The 19,787-nt window shown below is 46.8% G+C and overlaps 1 protein-coding gene across 4 annotated transcripts in view; it reads left to right on the top strand.

Annotated features, from left to right (window-relative positions):
* PLAAT3 (phospholipase A and acyltransferase 3) overlaps positions 1 to 19,787 on the top strand; it is a 37,867-nt gene that overhangs the window by 1,815 nt on the left and 16,265 nt on the right. The window lies entirely within an intron of this gene.

The raw sequence follows: 19,787 nt of genomic DNA, 5'->3' as shown, positions 1-19,787 counted from the left end.
TGGGGCTTGAACTCACTACTCTGAGATCAAGTCCTGAGCTTGAGATCAAGAGTCAGACACTTTTTTATTTTTTAAAATTTACATCCAAATGAGTTAGCATGTAGTACAACAATGATTTCATGAGTAGATTCCTTAGTGCCCCTGACCCATTTAGCTCACCCCCCCCTCCCACAACCCCTCCAGCGACCCTCAGTTTGTTCTCCATATTTAAGAGTCTCTTATGTTTTGTTCCCCTCCCTGTTTTTATATTCTTTTTGCGTCCCTTCCCTTATGCTCATCTGTTTTGTCTCTTAAAGTCCTCATAGGAGTCAAGTCATATGATTTTTGTCTTTCTCTGACTAATTTCACTTAGCATAATACCCTCCAGTTCCATCCACGTGGTTGTAAATGGCAAGATTTCATTCTTTTTGACTGCTGAGTAATACTCCATTGTATCTATATACCACATCTTCTTTATCCATTCATCCATCGGTGGACATTTGGGCTCTTTCCATACTTTGGCTATTGTTGATCGTGCTGCTATAAACATGGGGGTACACGTGTCCCTTTGAAACAGCACACCTGTATCCCTTGGATAAATGCCTAGTAGTGCAATTGCTGGGTCATAGGGTAGTTCTATTTATAGTTTTTTGAGGAACCGCCATACTGTTTTCTAGAGTGGCTGCACCAGCTTGCATTCCCAAGGAGTCAGACACTTAACCAACTAAGCCACCCAGGTGCCCCTTGGAGTGGCCATTTTAAATATCCCTCTCCTTTATCTGACAACACTATTTTCAATAATAACCAGGAACTGATTACTAATAACAGGAAATATTACTAATATTAGTAATACTATTAGTAACAATATTCAGAAAAGAAAGGGTGAAAATTTTCTTTTATTGAGCTTTGCATATGAAATCATGCCAGTGAAAGAGGAAAAACATGAAAAGTAAGGAAAAATGTTATGGAGAAAAATGGGGGAAAAGTAATGGATTAAGAGTTTTTAACTGCGGGGCACGTGCCTGGTTCAGTTGGTGGAGCGTGCGACTCTTGATCTTGAGGTTGTGGGTTCAAGCCTCATGTTGGATGTAGAGATTGCTTAAAAATAAAATCTTTAAAAAGAAGGGTTTTTAATTGCATTTGTGTATTTTTGAAAGAAAGCTTACTCTTACATGTAGGTTGGTCACAGTCATGAATGGTAGCAATATTACAGTTTCTCTTTTGGAACTTTTACTTCTGGAAAGTTGTCCATGACTCTGTCGAAATTGATCTTCTCTGCATATTTATGTTCAGTAGTCCGTTGAGCTAGATTTGTCTTATTTTTGCTCGCAGCTGACTGAAGAGCACTTTTTATTAATTTTAATGTCAAAGGCTTCTCTCGCATGAAACCACAGATATACAAATAAGAAAAGTCTTACACATTAGGACAAGTGTGTCAGAGATTCATAAAAAGCACATTTCAGAATAAATTCAGAAATCGCGATACTGCCTCTTAAAAAAAAAATCAATCTGCTTGCTTTTAAATATCTCCGTATGTGAAACATTTTTACTACAACGTCGTCACCAGAAAATTCAGCATACGTTTTTATCTCATTTGGCAAAATTCTCCCAAGTTTTCCTTCTGGAAAAATCAGAGAACACGGTTGAATGGTAGTGAATGCTGACACTTATTTAATCCATTGCTTTAGAATAAGTCTAGTTCTCGATGAAAACGATCCATTTCTCTTTTAGTTTCTTCTGGCGCTGAGAGAGCTGTCTCTTTTGTCTTCTGTTTAAACACAGGAAAATGTAGGACCTGGACAGTTGGCACACAAACTGTGTCAAAAGTGAGCTCAGTACGGCTCTGAGCTATTTGGAACTTACTGCTAGAACAATGGTTGAGTTTGTGTGTCTGCAGACTATATAACTGGGTGTTTTCTGGTTGCATTTCCATGTAGAAGGCAAAATTTTTAATTTTATTTTTTATTAAAATTTTGTTTAATGTTTATTTATTTTTGAAAGAGAGACAGAGAGCAAGCAGGGGAGGGGCAGACAGAGAGAAGGAGACACAGAATCAGAAGTAGGCTCCAGGCTCTGGGCTGTCAGTGTAGAGCCCAACACGGGGCTCGAACCCGTGACCTGAGCCGAAGTCAGACGCTTAACCGACTGAGCCACCCATGCACCCCTACTTTTAGTCTTTAATCAAACGTAAACATTAAGGCACTAAGGCAGCCGTGAGTTCCTTGAGGAAGGTCATGCTCTGCGTGTTTCGGGGGTCTATCAGTGTGGGCTGCAGTCTGTAAGGAAATGTAACTGAAATTACATTTTTCTTGCCTTTGTGTCTCTCATCACAAGGAATACAGCCCCTACCTCCCTGCTCTTTGAGTGTGCCGCTGTCTGACTCTCAGGGCTTGACAAATGTCATTTGTTGTTAAAGCAGGTGCCCGGACCCGGAGGCGCGGAGAGCCGCGTGTCTGCCGTCCGGGCCAATGTTTCTCTCTCTTTAGTCCAGCCCGTGATGCCTCCTGGTCAGTGCCAGCGCTAACCCGTCCGTGTTCCGAATCTGCGAAGAATGAGTGGGCCAGGAGCTTTTCTCCAGCCATGCTGCCCTTAAATCTCTGGCTGGCTGCTAGAGAAGTGAAAATCCAAAGTGAAACAGGGGCTCCATAATCTGGATACCAAACTGGGGGCTTGGACTCTTGAAACAATAGAAATTGGTAAGAGGCTGAAAGAGAGTTCCAGGAAAGGCTTTATTGGGGCTTATGCTCCGACACGAGGGAGGCAGCGTGAAGGAGAGAATCTGTAGGCTGACTGGGCGAAGAGAGGTCAGGGTGAGTTTTTCAAAGAAACTTAGGTGGGGGGGAGGGGGCGCCTGGGTGGCTGGCTCATTCAGTTGAATGTCTGGCTCTTGACTTCAGCTCAGGTCATGATCTCACAGTTCGTGAGTTCCAGCCCCACGTCGGGCTCCACGCTGACAGTGCGAAGCCTGCTTGGGATTCTTTCTTCCTCTCTCTCTCTACCCTTCCCTGCTCTGTCTCTCAAAATAAACTTAAAGAAAAAAAAGAAACTTAGGCGGGGGGTGGGGGGGTGGGGGTGAGAAGGGTGTGTGCGGGAGGGATTTATTAGCACCTAGGCACTTAAAGGTCATGCTTCTGTTGTGTGTAGTAGGTCTAATTAGCATGTTAAATCTCCACCCCCTGGGCGTGATTTTTAGTATTCTCATGAGAGGAAAAGTCGGGGGAAGTTCAGCCCTGGGGTCCTTCTTGGGGTGCAGACGGGTTTGGTCTGGTCTAAGCCGGTCTTGGTAGTAAACATCCTCGGTTCAAGTGAACATCCTCTCTCTGAATTCCTGCAAGGTAGACTATTCAAGGGGCAAGAATTGTGGCTCCCCGCCCCCCCCCCCCCCCATGGAGGCAGCCCAGGAATATTCTTTTTTTTTTTTTTTTTTTTTTTTTTTTCAACGTTTATTTATTTTTGGGACAGAGAGAGACAGAGCATGAACGGGGGAGGGGCAGAGAGAGAGAGGGAGACACAGAATCGGAAACAGGCTCCAGGCTCCGAGCCATCAGCCCAGAGCCTGACGCGGGGCCCGAACTCACGGACCGCGAGATCGTGACCTGGCTGAAGTCGGACGCTTAACCGACTGCGCCACCCAGGCGCCCCAGGAATATTCTATTTCAAGGTCAGGGTTGATGGGACCTGAGTCCAGTCCCTGCTCTCAGTAGGAGGAAACTGATGGGCTTAACTCTGATCTCGATTCTAGACTCCCTTCTCGACAACTTTTAAGACCCTCTAAGTTTGTCCGCCGTTCTGTCAGGTCTCTGCGCCAGGCCCTGCACGGATTCATCCGCACCCTGGAGGGGCCGCAACTGGGAGGGGCTTAAGGAGCGCATTCATCGAGGTCATGACCCTCTGCTGAGAACATCGTAGGCGCCAGGCCGGCTGTCGGCTCTAGCAGGTGTGCTGGGCATCGGAACCCCATCCCTCCTTCCCGTGGGCTGAGCTCAACAATTCTAGTCCCCGGATAAACAGGGCTGCGGCCTGCGGAAGCAGCAGCTACACTGTTTGGTGGGGTAGCAGGGCAGGCACCGAGGTGGATGTGCTGAGCCCAGCTGGAGGGGTGAATAGGGCTGTGCCAGTGAATAGCCAAGGGTACTGCAGGCCTAGAGAACATGGAGGTAGAGGCCCAGCTCGCCGAGGGGTGGGGGGGAAGGGGTTGTTATCGGAAGTCGGTACCTTCGTGTGAACTACTTGGTATACTGGGGAGAATTTGGCCCTTGGATTCAGAAAGTCCTGGCAGTGTTTCTTGGGGAGCTCTGAGACCCTGGGCAGGTTACTTCCCATCTCTGAGCCATTTCCCGATCTGTAAAATCGGGCTGCTGTTAAGAATTCCAGGTAACTTGTGTGCCGAGTGGTGCCCGGTGGGGGTGGTGGTGGTTTCCAGATGAGTTAGGAGGCAGTCCTGATTCACGTGGGGGGAGGCTGGACTCCGTCATAGTGTGGGCCTCGAGCCAGGAGATCAAGAGCCGTGGAAGGCAGATGAGTTTTGCTTCCTTTTTCTCAGACACCTTTGGGCTGCGGGGGCGGGACCTGGTGTCCCTTGGAGCCACTGGCAAGGGAGGAGGTGATGTGTCAGCCCAACCCGTCCTCCACCTTCTCTCTGGGCCTGAGGCTGGGGGGGGCGCAGGATCTCAACCCTCTCACGGGTACACGTAGTTTTACAGCTTTTGCCCCATGATCTCATGTATTCCTCGCACAAACTCTGCTGGATGGGCCCGTATGGCCCCATTGTACCAGAGAAGCTCAGAGAGGTTGAGTGATTCCTGAAACTCACAGAGCAGCAGAGCAGGGAGGGGCTGAGTCTTGGGTGGTGGTTTCTGCTTCTGAAAACGCAGCCTTGGACAGACGGGGTTGACGCCCAGGCCCTCGAAGGTTTCTTCTCTTCCTGAAGCCTTGGTACCAAACTCCCAACTCTTTGCTGGGAGGTCCCTTCCCAGCACCCATGCTGGACTTCAGTCATTCTCGTTATTACTAACTTCTAGGCATTTCTCCCAGAGCATCAGAAATGCAGGGGCTGAGGCTGGGATTTCCACATTCGCCGCACGCAGCACGTGGTTTTGGGAACAAGGGCAGCCTGTTCTCGGGCTGCGTTTCACAACCTCCACAGCCTCTCCAGCTGGTCCTGGAGCTGGGAACTTTCCAAGTCAAAAAAATAATAAGAACACACCCAGGAACAGTGGCTGTAAACCCTGCTGTTTACAGAAGGTCTTCCTTCCTGTGTGCCAGGCGGTATTTGCTGAGTGTTCTGTAGGTATTGACATATTTGATCGTCGGGACGGCCCCATGAATCGAGGGCTACAATGACGCCCAACTTACAGCTGGGGAAACTGAGGCTAGGAGAAGTTGGGTCACTCGTCCAAGGCTATCCAGTTAGTAAGTAGTGGAGCCCAAATCTGAACCGAGGCTGTCTGGCTCTGGAGCCCCGAGGCTGTATAGTCAGTGTGCTTTTTCTGAAAATGAAATCCGTCCTGATTTAAACACGCTCAGGAGTCACGACGCTCAGGAGCCTACTTTCCGTAGTTTTTGTACGCCTGAAATATTTCATTAAAAAAACCCAAAATGGCCGGGGCGCCTGGGTGGCTCCGTCGGTTAAAGCATCTGACTCCTGGTTTCGGCTCGGGTCGTGATCTCACGGTTTCGTGAGTGCGAGCCCCGCGTCGGGCTCCATGCCGACAGTGTGGAGCCCGCTTGGGATTCTCTCTCTCCCCCTCTCTCTCTCTGCCCCTCCCCAGCTTGCACTGTCTCTATCTCACTCAAAAAATAAATAAGTAAACTTAAAAGAGCAAAATGGCTACATGGGGCCGGATGTGTGTGGAATGGAGCCCTTCCGTGGCGGCCTTGAATTGAATTGAAGCATTCTTGTTGTTTTGTTTCACCTGTTGGGTTGAAAATTCTTCTGGAGGGGCGGCCACTGTGGTCTCTGGCCCTGTCTGGTGCCCTCAGCTGAGGGCCTCACCCTGGAGCAGAGCTGGGGGGTGAATGTGGATTGTTACGCAGGGGCCACGATCGTAGATGGGGTTGTCTATGGGAGGGCTGGGCCGTTTCCTTTCTCCCTGCGGTGGTGGAAGAGGAGGGGCTTCTAGTTCTCCCTTTGCCCCTTTCGGGCCGACCCTGGGTAAATGACCTCATCTCCCTTCGCCTCGGTCCCCCCCCCCCCCACCTGCCAAATGAGATTTGTGCCCATCTCAGCCTGACCTTCTGTGTCGCTGCTCTTTCCCCTCTGGTCCTCACCCTGGGCTGCCCAGGAGGACCACCTGGAAGCTTTAACAAAATGCCCCTGTGATGCCCTCACAGCTGTGCTTCTGCCAGTCCGCCCCGCACCCCTGCGTACCTGCGTCCGTTGTCTCCTCGAAGGCCACTTCCTCCCCCTCCACCTTCTGTGGCTTCAGGAGGGTGTGAGGGTTGAGCGTAGGCTTCGGGTTTGAATTCTGCCCCTCTCACCTTTCAGGACCTCAACAGAAATCTCAGGTGCTGCCTTTTCTAGTTTCTTCTGCGGCTCCCCTCCCCCTCCTCGCTGACACCCATTCAGTCAGGCTTCCGCCCCCACCTCTGATAGGAGCTGTGCTCATAGAGGTCACCGGTGACCCTCTCCCTAGAGCACTCTCTTGACCTCCAGACTCGTGGGTTCAGCTGCCTCCCTGGCCTCTCCGTGTGGCTACCTGGGAGTGCTTCAACCCCCTGCCCCGAGCGGCTGGCCTGTCCAAAAGCCTATTCATTCTGCCTCCCACTTGCTCTGGCCAGAAACCCTGGTTATCTTTTTCTTTTTTTTCTTAATGTTTATTTATTTACTTTGAGAGAGAGAAAGGGAGTGCAAGTGGAGGAGGGGCAGAGAGAGAGAGAGAGAGGGAGAGAGAGAGAATCCCAAGCAGGCTCCATGCTGTCAGCGCAGAGCCCGACCTGGGGCTTGATCTCGTGAACCGTGAGATCGTGACCTGCGCCGAGATCGAGGGTCGGACGCTCAACCGACGGAGCCCCCGGGCGCCCCCAAACCCCAGTTATCTTTGACTCCACTTTCCTTCACACCCGACCTCACTCCATCAGCAAATCCCGTTGGTTCAACCGTCACAGAAATCCAGAAACCTGTCGCTTCTTTTCCCCACCGCCCCGTCTTCTCTGAGCCGTCTACACCTCTCTCCATCCTTCATTCAAAACCCTCTCCTCCTTCGCCTCCTTCTCTCCAGCCACACTGGCCTCCTGGGCTGTTCCTCAAACACGCTCCTACTTGGGACTTTTGCTCAGGCTGTGACCTCTGCCTGGATGTCCCAGATATCTGCAGGGCCTGCTGTCCGCCTTCCCTGACCCCTTCCCGTCCCCCTCCAGCCTCCAGCCCCTTTAACCCTGCTTTCTTTTCTTTCTTTTTGTTTTTATTTGGTATTTCTTCTAATATTCTAGGTGATTTACTTGTTTACTAAGGTTTAAGAAAAAATGCCGTCTCTCCCCCACGAACAAAAGCTCGTGACGCCGGGAATCTTTGCTTTGTTCACAGACACAGCCCAGGTGCCTAGGTTGGCGCCTGGCACCTAGCACTCTGAGCATCTGTTGAGTGAAAGGAGTAAATAAATGAGTTCCTTGATCCTCCCAGGCAGAGGCGGGCATCCCCAAGGTGAAGGGATTCTCCAGGGAGGTCCTTGGCCACTGACGCCATTGCCCTAGGGAGGGAGAGGGGATCTGTTCTAAATGCAAGGTGATTCCACATGCACGCCAGCAGCCCCCTCTCCTGCAATTTGTGTGCTCGCTCGAGTCTCAGAACCACAGCTGGGGATAAAGGCTGCAGGCTCAGAGTCAGGAACCCAGCGAGTTCTAGAGCACAGTTAGAGCACATCACACACGGCGATGTTGCTGTTTGCCTTGTCCGGGACTCCCTCCGCACTTCACCTCTGCTTGTCTCAGAACACTGATCATTTAAGTTAAAAAAACTTTTTTGATGTTTATTTATTTTTGAGAGGTGGGGGCCGAGAGCGAGGGAGGACAGAAGATCCGAGGCAGGCTGGGTGCCGACAGCAGACGGCCCCACGCGGGGCTCGAACTCACGAACCGTTGAGATCATGGCTTGAGCTGATGTCGGACACTCAGTCAATTGAGCCACCCACACACCTCCATTTAAGTTTTTAAAAAAAATTTTTTTAAGTTTATTTATTAGTTTTGAGAGAGAGAGATTGAGCGAGGGAAGGGCAGAGAGAGAGGGAGACAGAATCCGAAGCAGGCTCCAGGCTCCAAGCTGACAGCACAGAGCCTGATGGGGGGCTCGAACTCATGAGCCATGAGATCATGACCTGAACCGAAGTCGGACGCTCAACCAACTGAGCCACCCAGACACCTCGACTTCCGTTTAAGTTTAAAGGAAGAGTTTAAAGATACTCTACAGGTGGAATGAGTAGGTGCACATAATTGTGATAAAGCAAATACAGTACCAGAATCGTAGACTCTCAGGTGGTGGGTACACAGATGTTCACTAAAAAATTCTGTCAATTTTGAATATTTGAAAATTCCGATTGTCTCTTTGAAAATTTTGCATCGTAAAATGTTGGGAAGCATGCTATGAACTTAAAAATGCGATTTGTGGGAAAGCTAGAAAATACCAAAAAATAGAGGGAGGAGAATAATTCCAGTAACCACACATCGCCCCTGCACCCAGAGGGAATCTCTGAGATGTTGGTATTTATCTTTCTTGTCTATTTCCATGTGTATTTATTTTGTTACATAATAGTAATTGTATGCATTACCCAAAGTTGAACACACTGATGTTTGTCAAGACTTGTTTTTTGTTTTTTTTTTTCTGATCCTAAAATGAATATATGTGTATTTGAACATTTTGCAAAACTAGAAGAGAATTGAAAAAGAAAATTAATACCCCCAATTTCACTGCCTAGTAATAAATACTGTTCACATTTTGACGTATTTCCAGATTTTCTCCATTGTTTTCTTTTTTAAACAAAGTTTAAAAGTATATACTATTTTGTATAAGGCTTTTCATTAACTAATATGAAAGGGCACTTCTTGTCATTAAGTATTCTTTTTAAAAATTGTTTTAATTTTTACTTATTTTTGAGAGAGACAGACAGAGCATGAGCAGGGAAGGGGCAGAGAGAGAGGGAGACACACAATCCCAAGCAGGCTCCAGGCTCCGAGCTGTCAGCACAGAGCCTGATGTGGGGCTCGAACTCACGAACTGTGAGATCATGACCTGAGCCAAAGTCAGATTCTTAACTGACTAAGCCACCCAGGCGCATTAAGTATTCCTTTAAAATAAATCTTTACAACATAACATGTAGTATCCTCGTATATAAATATGGCAAGAATTAAAGAAGCTCTTTATGTAGGATTTTTACATATCCAATGTTTTGTCATTAGATGTAACTTTGGAATGGACATCTTTTGTGGATATTTCAGATGATTTGCTTAAGATCTGGTCTCCAAGTAGAAACTGGGTCAAAGAGTATGAATATTTTTAAGGTTAGTGATACAAATTGCCAAATTACCCTTCAGAAAAGTTGCACTAATTTGTATTCCCATCAGCAGCGAATGAGGGTATGTGTTTACTTGTATCTTTTCTTATATTTAATACTAGTATTTTAGGGGCGCCTGGGTGGCTCAGTCGGTTGAACATCTGACTTTGGCTCAGGTCATGACATCATGGTTTGTGAGTTTAAGCCCTGCGTCGGACTCTGTGCTGACAGCTCAGAGCCTGGAGCCTGCTTCAGATTCTGTGTCTCCCTCTGTTCCACCCCCACTCACACTCTGTCTCTCTCAAAAACACATAAACATTAAAAAAATAATAAAAACATAATATCAGTATTTTAATTCCCCCAAAAGCCAGTTTTTAGTTTACATTTATTTGACCACTCGTGAGATAGTGATACTAGAATGTGTTTGTGTTAATGGTAATATGTATATCTCCTTTTTAAATTCTTTATCATGCTCTTTGTCCATTTTTTCCTAGTTTGATATTTAAATCTTTTTTATTGGTTCGTAAAAACTGTTTATATATTAAAGGTATTTATCTGTTTTTCTGTCATTTTCTTCCAGCTGATCGTGGTCATTTGTGGTATTGTTTCAATGCATAGAATGTGCTGGTCTCGCTCTTTTGGCTAGAAGTAACAAGCAGCCCACTTACGCCAGCTTAGGTAAAGAAGTTTTTAATTTAAGGACACAGGTGGAGAGGTAGGAGGATTCTCGTGAAAATCTAAGAACTTGAGCTATAATAAGGCTAGGTCTCCCAGGGAGCTGGGAGGCAGTTCAGGATCAAGGTCGTCGCAGGCCCCTCGGTTGCTGGAGTTAGTACGTCCCCATGCACGTGACGCACTAGCCATTCTTGATTTGTCAAAGCATCTTCTATTTGACCAGAGTTGGCATTCTCTCCTCTCACCCTTGGTTTGGCCCATGGTCCCTGCAGTCTCTCTTGCTTCCTCTACATCATGACTTTTCAGTGTTAGCCCCCACTGCCAGAAAGCTATCCCCCTCCCCCCACCTCCATTTCTTGGTTCAGATCTTTGAGTCAGAGCAAGAGGGAGAGTGCAAGCGACAACCAGCTTCACTTATCACGGAGGATCATAGGGCGAGGAATTTTCGGGCCCGTGCCTGCTTCGGGTCCGGCTGGCTGATGTGGGAGGCAGTGGTCACATGGAATGAAATCTGTTTGCCTGGGCAGCTGGGGTTGTGGGCAATCATTTTCCCTTAAAAGGGAGTCTGAACATAGCAGGCAGTGGTAGAAAACTTAAAAAAAATTTTTTTTAATGTTTATTTATTTTTGAGACACACACACACACACACACATGCACACACACACACACACACACACAGAGTGTGAGTGGGGGAGGGGCAGAGAGAGAGGGAGACACAGAATCCCAAGCAGGCTCCAGGCTCTGAGCTGTCGGCACAGAGCCCGACGTGGGGCTTGAACCCACAAACTGTTGAGATCATGACCTGAGCTGAAGTTGGATGCTCAACCGACTGAGCCACCCAGGCGCCCCTAGAAACTTTTAATAATAAGACCTTTAACATTTTTAAAACGTTTAAAAACCTTTTTATCTTTTCCTTTGTGCCTTTTTCTTTGGCTTTTATTCCTAGTGGGTCTTGATTCTAAGATGATACCTATCCCTCAATATTAGTTTAAAATTTATGTTTTTATATCTTATATTGAAGTGTTACTGATTTTTTAAAAACAAATTTTTTTTTCAACGTTTATTTATTTTTGGGACAGAGAGAGACAGAGCATGAACGGGGGAGGGGCAGAGAGAGAGGGAGACACAGAATCGGAAACAGGCTCCAGGCTCCGAGCCATCGGCCCAGAGCCCGACGCGGGGCTCGAACTCCCGGACCGCGAGATCGTGACCTGGCTGAAGTCGGACGCTTAACCGACTGCGCCACCCAGGCGCCCCTAAAGTGTTACTGATTTTTAAACATCATTAACATGGTCATATTTACAGGTTCCAGATGGGAGATGATTTCAAGGGATTTTGGTGACAGATATTAGCCACCTTTTCCAATTAAAAACTGCAAGCTCATCAACATGAGGGATTTTTCCCCCCCATCTAAAAATCTTAAAAAGTTTTTATTATACAAGTAACTCAGGGGCACCTAGGTGACTCAGTTGGTTAAGCATCTGACTCTCGATTTCAGCTCAGGTCATGCTCTCCGGGTTTGTGAGATTGAGTCTTGCGTCGAGCTCTGCGCTGATGGCGTGGAGGCTGCTTGGGATTCTCTCTCTCTCCCTCTCTTTGCCTCTCCCCCACTCATATTCTCCCTCCCCGCCCCCCATCTCTCTCAAAATAAATAAAGAACATTTAAAAAATGTTGAAAGTCTCTGAAGCCCAGCCCCCACTGTAAATAATACACAACAATTTGGTCTGTTTTTCCCAGATCATGCATAGTATATACAGTGCATTTTGCTTATAAATATACAAAAATGTATTTTAGGGAAAAAATGGGATAATCATGTCTTCAACATACTTTTACAATTAGTTCCACGTCAGCTCATATAAATCTACCTTGTTTTCTCCAATCGCTGTATGTGCACATGGGCAGGTGGATGCAGGATAATTTATCTAATTGGTTCTTGTTGATGATTATGTAGGTTGTTTTTCTGATAATCTCGGAGGCCAGAAATTGTTCCTCGGTTTGCTTGCTAAGGAAAATGGCTGTTATGCAGCTCTTTGTAACTCTGTTTTTGTGGGAAGGATAAAGACTTTTTGTTCTGAAATCCCATGGGCACAGAGTCTCAGCTTTGCCATTGTTTCCGCCTGCGTTGTGCAGTAGGACCCTGGTTACCGTGCGTGCTGGGGAATCCCAGGAGTCCAGCCCTGGAGAGGTAGCTCTCTTGCTTTTCAAAAGAAAAAAAATTTTTAAATGGTTATTTTTTGAGAGAGAGAAAGAGAGAGAGGGAAAAAGAAAGAGAGATCGTGAGTGGGGGAGGGGCAGAGAGAGAGGGAGACACAGAATCCGAAGCAGGCTCCAGGCTCCGAGCTGTTAGCACAGAGCCCGACGCGGGGCTTGAACTCAAAAACCGCGAGATCGTGACCTGAACCGAAGTCGGATGCTCAACCGACTGAACCACCCAGGCACCCCGAGGTAGCTCTCTTCCTGATGCTCCCTGTTGGCCACTTGTTCCTGGAGGAAGAACCAGCTGACAAACAGATCCCCCAGAATGTGGATCAAGCTGAGTGAGGGAGACATCACTACCGATCCTTTTGTTTAAAGTTTATTTATTTGATTTGAGAGAGACAGAGACAGCACCAGTGGGGGAGGGGCAGAGAGAGAGGGAGAGGGAGAGAGGGAATCCCAAGCGGGCTCCACACCGCTAGCACAGAGCCCGATGTGGGGCTGGAGCCCACAAAGCCACGGGATCATGACCTGAGCAGAAACCAAGAGTTGGGCACTCAACTGACTGAGCCACCCAGCTACCCCACTATCCATCCTTTTATTTTTTTATTTTTTATTAAAAAAAAATTTTTTTTAATGTTTATTTATTTTTGAGAGAGACAGAGACAGAATGCGAGTGGATTAGAAGCAGAGAGGGATCCGAAGCAGAATCCAAAGCAGGCTCCAGGCTCTGAGCCGCCAGCACAGAGCCCAACGTGGGGCTCGAACTCACAAGCTGTGATATCATGACCCCAGCCGAAGTCAGACGCTTAACTGACTGAGCCACCCAGACACGCCCTACCCATCCTTTTATAACAGGAGTTGGCAAACTTTTTCTGTAAAGCTCAGATAGTGACGATTTTACGGTTTGCAGATCATGGGGTCTCCGTTGCAACCCCTCAACTCACCTGCCGTAGAGAGAAAGCAACCCCAGACAATATGTAAATGAGTGGGTGTGGCTGTGTGCCAATAAAATTTTATGGACCCTGAAGTTTGAATTTCATGCAATTTCATGTGTCACAGAACATCATTCTTCTTTTGACTTTTCCCCCAACCACTTAAAAAAACATTCTTAGCTTGCATACAAAAATAAGCACAGGCACAAATTTGGCGCTGGGATTGTCGTGCTCATACATCTGATTTTATAACATGATTCCTTGAGTTCTTAACTTGGATTCAGCTCAGTTGGCTTGTGTGTTTCATGAAGTTATTGTTTCTCTAGTTAGATTTTATGACAGAGGGTGAAGTCATTCATATTCTTAGTTCATGGCATCCTGTCCTGGCTGGTCCCTGTAAGGCCCCCCCCCCCCCCCCCCCCCCCGCCCTTCTCTTGTGGGTTTTTTTGTTTTGGTTTCTTTGGGTTCCCTTATATCCTCATCCCTTTCCAACCGCTGGGATCCTGATGTATTTAATGTGTGTTCCTTAGTCCACATGATTCTGTTCTTGTTTTTGTTGGTTTTTTATTTTTTATTTTATTAAAAAAATATTTATTTATTTGTTTGTTTTGAGAGAGAGAGAGAGAGAACGAGCAGGGGAGGGGCAGAGAGAGAGAACGAGCAGGGGAGGGGCAGAGTGAGAGAGAAGGAGAGAGAAAATCCCAAGCAGGCTCCGTGCTGTCAGTGCAGAGCCCTATGTGGGGCTTGAACCCATGAACCATGGGGATCATGACCTGAGCTGAAACCAAGAGTCAGATGCTTAACCGACTGAGCCACCCAGGCGCCCTTCTTGTTGGTTTTTTAAAACGATCTTTGCGGGTATGGTTCTTCTAAGATGCGTATCATTGGTTTGCATGTGGGTACCTTTAATCTATATAAGCGGTGTTGGGTGGCAGAGCTATTCTCATTTTTCCACTTAGCTCTGTATCTAAAAGATCATCCTTGTTGCCATGTGAACACCGAGTCTTTGCACTAGATAGAAACTGGTGCACAGGGCTCCACAGGTGAGTCCGCCACCTTTCACTTCATTTTTAAAAAGAAGTGTCCTTGGGTGTTATTATGTATTGGCCTTGTGCATATTTGGAAATAGGTACCATCTGCTCCTATAAGGGGCAGGCAATTTGCTTGTGTATTTTAATGCTTATTTGTTTATTTGTTTATTTATTTATTTATTTATTTATTTATTTATTTATTTTATTTTGAGAGAGAGAGAGAGACAGAATGCAAGTGGGGGAGGAGCAAAGAGAGAGGGAGACAGAATCCGAAGCAGGCTCCAGGCTCCGAGCTGTCAGCCTGGAGCCCGACGCGAGGCTTGAACTCACGAACTGTGAGATCATGACCTGAGCTGAAGCCAGATGCTTAACTGACTGAGCTACCCAGGTGCCCCATGAGTGCAGATTTTAAAAAATAAAAACTTTTTTCCTTCAAACTTTAGACATCCATTAACATTAATTTTTTTATTCATTTAAAAAATTTTGTGTTTGGGGACGCCTGGGTGGCTCAGTTGGTTAAGCTGCTGGCTCTTGATTTTGGCTCAAGTCGTGATCTCATGATTTGTGGGTTTGAGCCCTGCATCAGGCTCTCTGCTGACAGCTTGGAGCCTACTTGGGATTCTCTCTCTTCCTCTCTTGCTGCCTTCTTCCCCTCTCCTCTGCTCGTGCTTTCTCTCTCAAAAATAAATAAATAAACATTAAAATTTTTTTTTTCAACGTTTATTTATTTTTGGGACAGAGAGAGACAGAGCATGAACGGGGGAGGGGCAGAGAGAGAGGGAGACACAGAATCGGAAACAGGCTCCAGGCTCTGAGCCATCAGCCCAGAGCCTGACGCGGGGCTCGAACTCACGGACCGCGAGATCGTGACCTGAGCTGAAGTCGGACGCTTAACCGACTGCGCCACCCAGGCGCCCCAATAAATAAACATTAAAAAAAATAAAATCTGTTTTAAAAATTGAGGTCTAATTGATCCTTTTTAGCATTCCTCTCTTTTAAAATTCTTATTTATTCATTTATTTAGAGAGAGGGCACAAGTGAACGAGGGGCAGAGAGAGAGAAAGAATCCCCTAAGGGGCATAAAGACAGAGAGAGAGAGAGAGAGAGAGAGAGAGAGAGAGAGAGAGAGAGAAGTGGGGCTCACCCAGAGCTCATGTTTTACCTGAAGTGGGGCTTGTGTTCACCCAAAGCAGGGCTTGATGTAAGACTTGAACTCACGAACTGTGAGATCATGACCTGAGCCAAAGTCAGATTCTTTTTTTTTTTATTTAGAAAGTATTTGCAATTTATTTTTTTAATTTTATTTTTTATTTTTAAAAATTTACATCCAAATTAGTTAGCATATAGTGCAACAATGATTTCAGGAGTAGATTCCTTAATGCCCCTGACCCATTTAGTCCATCCCCCCTCCCACCACCCCTCCAATAACCCTTGGTTTGTTCTCCATATTTATGAGTCTCTTCTGTTTTGTCCTCCTCCCTGTTTTTAAATTATTTTTGCTTCCCTTCCCTTATGCTCATATGTTTTGTGTCTTAAATTCCTCATATGAGTGAAGTCATATGATATCTGTCTTTCTTTGACTAATTTTGCTTAGCGGAATACCCTCCAGTTCCATCCACATAGTTGCAAATGGCAAGATTTCATTCTTTTTGACTGCCGAGTAATACTCCATTGTATATATACCCCACATCTTCTTTATCCATTCATCCATCGATGGACATTTGGGCTCTTTCCATACTTCGGCTATTGTCGATAGTGCTGCTATAAACATGGGGGTGCATGTGTCCGTTCGAAACAGCACACCTGTATCCCTTGTAGTGCAATTGCTGGGTCGTAGGGTAGTTCTATTTTTAGAAAATGATACTGTTTTGCAGAGTGGCTGCACCAGCTTTTATTCACACCAACGATGCAAAAGAGATCCTCTTCCTCCACATCCTCACCAACATCTGTTGTTGCCTCAGTTGTTAATGTTAGCCATTCTGACAGGTGTGAGGTGCTATTTCATTGTGGTTTTGATTTGTATTTCCCTGATGATGAGCGATGTGGAGCATTTTTTCATGTGTTGGTTGGCCATCTGGATGTCTTCTTTGGCAAAGTGTCTATTCATGTCAGTTGCCTGTTTCTTCACTGGATTATTTGTTTTTTGGGTGTTGAGTTTGAGAAGTTCTTTGTAGATTTTGGATACTAACCCTGTATCTGATATGTCATTTGCAAGTATCTTCTCCCATTCTGTCAGTTGCCTTTTAGTTTTGCTGAGTGTTTCCTTCGCTGTACAGAAGCTTTTTATTTTGCTGAGGTTCCCAGTAGTTCATTTTTGCTTTTATTTCCCTTGCCTCCGGAGACGTGTTGAGTTAGAAGTTGCCGTGGCCAAGGTCAGAGAGGTTTTTGCCTGCTTTCTCCTTGAGGATTTGGATGGCTTCCTGTCTTACACTGAGGCCTTTCATCCATTTTGAGTTTATTTTTGTGTCTGGTGTAAGAAAGTGGTCCAGGTTCATTCTTCTGCATGTCGCTGTCCAGTTTTCCCAGCACCACTTGCTGAAGAGACTGTCTTTATTCCATTCTTTCCTGCTTTGTCAAAGATTAGTTGGCCATACATTTGTGGGTCCATTTCTGGGTTCTCTATTCTGTTCCATTGATCTGAGTGTCTGTTCTTGTGTCACAAAGTCAGATTCTTAACGACTGAGCCCCTCAGGCGTCCCCTTTCTTTTCTTTAATAATTTTAGTTTTTTTAATACATGTTTTTAATGTTTATTATTTTTCAGAGAGAGAGAGAGAGAGAGAGAGAGAGAGAAACAGAGACAGAGAGCAAGCAGGGAAGGGGCAGAGAGAGAGGGAGACACAGAATCCGAAGCAGGCTCCAGGCTCTGAGCTCTCAGCACACAGCCCGACCCGGGGCTCAAACTCAGACTGCGAGATCATGACCTGAGCTGACGTCAGCCGCTTAACTGACTGAGCCACCCAGGCACCCCTAATAGTTCTGGTTTTAAAAAAAGTTTATTTGTTTTAGCAATCTCTCCACCCAACGTGGGGCTTGAACTCACAACCCTGAATCAAGAGCCACTCCCTCCACAACTGAGCCGGCCAGGCGCCCCTTTAGCGTTCATTTCTATGAGTTTTCACCAACACACATGACTGCATAGCTGTCACCACCATCAGATACAGAACATTACAGAAAGTTTGTTCCTCCCTCCTGCCCCTTTGTTGTCCACTCCTCTCCCCACTCCTGGCCCCTGGCAATCACGGATCGTTTTTCTCTCCTATAGTGACGGCTTTTCTGGAACGAGACATACGTGGGCTAATACATTGCACTGCTTTTTGGGTATGGCTTCCTTTACTGAGCACCAGGCTTTTGCCGCTCTGTTACCTTTTGATGTTTACGGTTATAAGGTTTGAATTTCTTTGTAGATATTTTTGTCATTGCAATAAAAAAATTTTTTTTTTCAGGCATCCTTCTATGTGTAGACCTCCTTTCACTGGTATTTGTCTGGAACACAGTGAGCTCCTTGGGTCTGCATACCCACCAACTGCTCATTGCCTGACATCTTATTACTGATGGTCAAACTGTCTCCTGTTGTAGTCGGTGGGCTTCCTGAGGGCTGGATCCCTGCCTTGTCTTCATGTCCTTGCTTATTCATGGGGACCCCCAGCTAAACTCCCTTTGGGGGATTTCTGAAGACCCCCTAACTCTCACCAAACCATACACAATACGTTTTTTTTCTTTTATTCTGGAAAACAAGTGGGATTCATAAATTGCAACCATTGTCCATTGTTCCGAAGTAGGTTCCCAGTAAGGTCGGGGAGCCTTCTTTTTGGCAGGCTATTTACAATCACTGCAGAAGAGAACATGATTTATCCATAACGTTTCTGTGAAAAGATTTTTTTCCTGTCATATGTAATAGTTATTTGCAGTTTTAATGTTTGTATAAATAGAAATGAACTTGCCATTGACCTTGCTTCGTAGGCCTTGTGGAGTTGTGATTGGCTAGTCCCACTAACCTTTGTTTTTATCCCCAGGGAGGCCATGCAAGGGTGAGTCCTCCCCATCGCATCCTTGATGAAATCTCTGTCAGGTCCGTGGAGCTTGGCGGTGGAATGTGGGCGAGCCCCCGTGGGTCTGCCCACCAAGGGCAAGCAGGCCAAAGGCTCCCCCACCCCCCCAGATCCTTCACTCGCTGAAGACTAAAGGGATTTTCCTTGCTCATTAAAGAGATTTAAGATTGGCTTGGACCAGAGAAGCTTGTCACCCCTGATTCTGGTCCAAATCGAATGCTCCCACCCCCAGCACTTAGCATAGGGTCTGTTGCTGGTCCCTCAATAATGCTAAGGCAAGTGATCTCGAACCTCTCTGAAGTTTTCTCCGGCTCTGCCCCATGCGCCCCAGCAGGGTAGGGCTCCCAGTGGCATTTCCCTGGCACACGCGCACCCACTCACCCCTGCGCGCACTCCTCGTGAGGCAGTAAGAAGTATAATTTTGGGTTTTTGTCCCCAGTTCCTGGCACGAGGCTTCTAAAACCCTTGTAATTTCCTGACTGACAGGAGAGAGAGGAGAATCTTTCATTATTCTTAACAAGCCCCTTCCACCCGCACTGGAGTTTCTGCTCATGAGGTGATGAGAGTTCAGAGCTGGAGGAACTGACCTGATTAGAGGGCTGGAAATTTCAGCCCCACCTCCGACCTCCTGGGAGGGGAGAGAGGCTGGAGGGCGAAATCATCACTAAGGACCCATGAATGAATCAATCATGCCTGTGTAACTAACGCAGCCTCCGTGAGGACCCTAACCTAAGGGGTTCGGAGAGCTTCTGGGTTGGTGAACACAGGGAGGTGCTGGGAGAGTGGCACCCCGGACAGCTGTGTGCGTCCCACATGCCTTCCGGGTGTGGCGCGTCTCTGCCATCTGGCTGTTCTGAGTTGCATTCTTTATAACAAACCGGTGATCTAGTAAGTGAATGGTTCCTGAGTTCTGTGAGCCATTCTAGCAAATTATAGAACCTGAGGAGGGGGATATGGGAACCCCTGATTTATAGCTGGCTGGTCAGAAGCACAGGTGACACCCAGGATTTGTGACTGGCAGCTGAAGTGGAGTTGGCGGGGGGCAGCCTTGGGGGACTGAGCCCTTAACCCGTGGGGCCGGTGTTAACTCTGGGCAGTGAGTGTCAGAATCGGGGTAAATTGTACGACATCCAGTCCATTTCCATCGAGGATCGAATGGCTTGGTGTGGAAAAACCACATATCTGGTGTTAGAAGTGTTGGTGTGAGTATAGTGTACAGGAGAAAGAAGTTTCCTTTATTCATATACTAACATTCACACACACACACACACACACACACACACACACACGCAGCCACTCGTCATTGGGATGAGCAGCTGGGAGGACATTACTTCCAGAGACATACCAATTCTTGGTCAGGCCCAAGGCCAGGTTGCGGAGTACCTAAGAGACACCCTCCCAATTTGACAGCCTCTGGCAAGGGACCCCAGCCTCT

Source organism: Lynx canadensis, chromosome D1 (assembly GCF_007474595.2).
Source record: "Lynx canadensis isolate LIC74 chromosome D1, mLynCan4.pri.v2, whole genome shotgun sequence".
In the NCBI taxonomy this organism is placed as follows: Eukaryota; Metazoa; Chordata; class Mammalia; order Carnivora; family Felidae; genus Lynx; species Lynx canadensis.
The sequence above is the reverse complement of the archived record's forward strand: the minus strand, read 5'-3'. Positions and strand labels throughout refer to the sequence as shown.